At 41.7% G+C, this 4,160-nt stretch overlaps 1 pseudogene; it reads right to left on the reverse strand.

Moving 5' to 3' along the window:
- Nucleotides 1-1,370: 1,370 nt before the first annotated feature.
- LOC127655471 (uncharacterized) lies at nt 1,371-3,262 on the reverse strand (annotated as a pseudogene).
- Between the last annotated feature and the right edge of the window lie 898 nt (nt 3,263-4,160).

The raw sequence follows: 4,160 nt of genomic DNA on the forward strand, positions 1-4,160 counted from the left end.
TCCACACATTCTCAATTGGAGATGGTCAGGAATGCAGGCAAGACAATCTAGCACCCACACTTTCTGCATACACAGCCATGCAGTTGTATTGTACAGTATGTGATTTAAAGTTGTCCTGCTGGAAAATGCTGGGACATCCCTGGAGATGATGGTGCTGGATGGCAATATATGTTGTTCCAAATTAGTACATATTTGTCTGCATTCACGGTGTTCTCACAGATGTGCATGTTACCCATGTCCTGGGCACTGACACACCCCTGGCCCATACAGACACTGGCATTTGGACCTACCGCTGATAACAGCTTGAATGGTCCTTTTCCTCTTTGTCACAGAGAACACGATGGCTGTGTTTTTCAAAAACTATTTGAAATGCGGACTCTTCAGACCAAAAAACATGGTTCCACTGTTCTACTTTCCATCTAAGATGAGACTGAGCTCAGAGAAGTCAGCAGTACTTCTGGACAGTGTTGATGTCAGCTTCTACTTTGCATTGCAGTGGCAAGTGGTGTTGACTAACAAAGGTTTACTAAAGTTATCCCAAGCCCATGTTTGTGATATCCATTACAGATCAATTATATTTTTTAAGACAGTGACGTCTGGGGGATCAGAGATCATGTGCATTCAGAAATGTTTTTTTGTCTTGCCCTTTACTCCAGATTCCTTGAAACTTTTAAACCTTGTGTGGTGTTCATATTTTTGTTATTCAGCCAGTGTTCGTGGGTCTGGTGGACCCGCTGCATTTTTGGGTTTTTAATTCAACACAATCAAACAATTTTATGTTAAAATACTCAACAGATGTTTACTTCATCCCAATTACAAGCAATATAAACAGCATATATGGTTAATATTTGCCCTTTACCTTTTTTAGATCACAGAATTAAAGTGCTACTCCTTTTTGGTTTGTTTTTTAATAAAATGTAATAAAAAAGGAAAATCAATTATAATCAAGATATGAGTGGAACAAATTCAACAAATTTACAAATAAAGCAAGGTTTTTCATAACTATTGATTTTTATTTATTTGAACTTCATAAGAAATTTAACCCATTCAGGTCAGTTTACACAACAGAAGCTGAACACATACAGTAACCATGTCAGTCTAGATGACACATCAGCCCCATTGAACACATTGCCTTTTCATACCAGCCTATACAACACATGAGGGGCCGAGTTTTACTGTGTGTGTGTTGCATATGTACTTCTTGCACTTGATGCATATATATTGTGTTTTTCTGTCCATCTTGGGTCCACACATTTCACAGCACTTGCTGCTGGCCGCAACTTGAAATAATGAAAAGATCAGGAATTTTACTTGCAACTCTCTCTCTCTCTCGCAAGGCATGATTGTGTTAGACATATACTGTAACAGCATCACACACTTACTTCTGGCTCTGCAGATGGTGGTTCTGTAGGTCGAGTGGATGGGGCACCAGCATTCTCCTCCTGAATCCTCCTCATGATGGCTGCAGGGTCTGGGGTTCTTGGAACATGTTGTCTTCTCTGGATTTGAGGACTCAACAGTGACTTTTCTAGTTCTTTGAGAAAGAGGCGTCTCCTCTAGAGCTTCCCTCTGTTCCACTCTGGGGTCAGTACCATCCAGATGACAAAGGCATTGTACGCTGAGATGTCCAATATATCAAAGAATATCACCAGTGGCCAGCGTAGGGTCCTCCTTTTGCTGCTATAGGCAGTCACCAGCTTGTCCATGTTGTCCACCCTTTTGTGGCATCATAATCCATGATTATCTCTGGTTTTTGATGCTCCTGGCCACAGAATCTCCCATCCCTGTGCAGTGTACTCATGAGTACCACATTCTTGCCTTTCTTTGGCAGATAGGATACCAGGGACATGTCAGCCGTGTACACAAACTTGGGAAAATTTGACAGGCCTGTTCTTTGTAGTCAGCAGTTGGGTTGGGAGCTCAGACTTGTTTTTCCATATTGTTCCCACCATGGTCAGCTTCCTCTTTAGGAGCTCCTGTCCCAGCTTGTGCAAGGTAAAAAAAATGGTCACATGTGATGTTGTGTCCACTGAGTCCCTGAGTCATGTATAGGACAACTCTCATTCCTTGATTTTTCTCAGAGGCTCCTCCATCAGGTTTCCCTGTGTGGACTTGTAAGTTCCAAGCATATGAGGAAGTGGCATCACAGGCATACCAGATCTATATACCATATTTTGCAGGTTCAGATGGTATATACTTGTGATGACTCAGGAGAAGGCAGACGTGGGGTTTAAATCAAAATGCGGTTTATTGAAGAAAGTAGAGGGAACACAAACACTGGAACAAAACAAAAGGTCCACAATGGGAAAACGAAACTAAAACTCGGAAGAACATACAGGGGTTACACAGGTTGGGGAAGACATCCACGAAGGGCAGGGTAGAAACATAAATGGTAACCTTGAGCACGACAAGAAACATCAACAATCGACAACGGAGAGAGGAAACGACAGGGTTTAAATAGATCGACACGGTGATAACAAAATAGGCGACAGGTGCAGACAAAAACGCTGTGACAGCGGTGATGAGGAGTGAGGAAGAAGGGAAGTGTAGTTCTAACAGAGACAGTGAAACACAGGCGGACAACAAGGAAGACATGACAGGGAGCGTGTTCGGTGAAACGGAAAACACGGGACGGACAAAAAGGAAGAGTGACATGGGACGTGACTGGCGAGGGTGAAACGGAAAACGCGGGGTGGACCACAATGAAAGGTGACATAAACGTGACTAGTGAAAACAGAGAACACAGGGCAGACAACACGAGAACGTAACAATACTGCCTAAAGGGGCAGAGGCCCCTAAATGGTATCAACTGCTCATCAATGGTGACATTAGGCCCAGGGTTGTAAAACAGGAGGAGGCGGTGCACCCACTTGTTCCACACTGTCCTGATGGCAGCAAGCTTTTCTCTCTGCCGTCGTGCTGGTTTGTCGTCTCGGTTATCGAAGCGGATCATTCTGGAAATTATGTGGAAGTTTTCCAGAGACATTGTTGCACGGAAATGTTCCCTGCCATTTTCTGCATCCCACAGGGATTCTGTGGATTACCCTTTGGACCAGAAAACTACAGCAAGGATAAGAACCCCAAAGTAGGCATGTAAATGGGTTTGGTCCATCTCCTTCCACCTCTCTCTAAAAACATACATGCCTTCAAAATTACAGCAATCCAGAATAATTTTCTGGATGGAATCTGGGATAAAAAGCTCAAAAGACGACTTGATGTCCTGCAAATGAGTAACTGCCATCTGTGTTGGCCCTGGTTGCATCCAGACAGAGGGTAAAATGTGCGGGAATGTGAGAGCAGATGGTGCTGTTGCTTGAATTTTGCAACAATGTTGCAACCTTGTGCAGGAACTGCAGGGGCAGAAAAACAAAACACTCTATCACACACACACACTCACACATACTAACAGCAGGCCCAGACAGGAGGAGGACAGAGTGAAGCTACACAGGACCTACACTTTCCACACTTTTATTAGCCCCGGGTCCAGTGGACCCGAACATCTGATATGTAATATATATGTTTAGGGGGGTGTACAGAGTGTGGTCATTGAAAATGTGTTCTGATATATGTTCTTCACAGAAACTTAGTGCAAAGGCCATTGAGTCGGAGTCTGAAAAAAATAATTAATCATATACTTTTATAAATAAATGAAAACGAGTCCCACAGACCCGAACACCATACAAGGGTTAACTATATTCTGCACTGTAGAGGGTGATTATAAATCACATTCTACCATCAGTGTACTATGTACCTACCTCTATTTTCAATGTCAAAATAATGTTACTTATAAAATTAATGTATTACATTGTTGCATTATTGATAATGAAAGTAATTAATTTTTATATCATTACTGTGCAGGAAAAGATGCACATTAGTCACTTTTGTCTTATTTTATGTATTAAAAGGTTATTTCTAGACTATATAGAGAACTTAAATTTGAAAACAAAGCCAATTTTTTATATTTAGTATGCTGTTTTTAATGTCTGAAAAAGGGGACATGTCAGGGAAAAAGAGGATGTATGGTCATTCTATTTAAAGTTAACATGGAATCAATATTTTGAACAGGATTTCACATTGACTTTAACAGATACCTGTGCAAAGGCAACCCAAAGACTTGGCATTGATCCCAACCAGCTTCCTCTAACAGTGATATCACATAA

This window comes from Xyrauchen texanus, chromosome 2, assembly GCF_025860055.1.
Source record: "Xyrauchen texanus isolate HMW12.3.18 chromosome 2, RBS_HiC_50CHRs, whole genome shotgun sequence".
NCBI lineage: Eukaryota > Metazoa > Chordata > Actinopteri > Cypriniformes > Catostomidae > Xyrauchen > Xyrauchen texanus.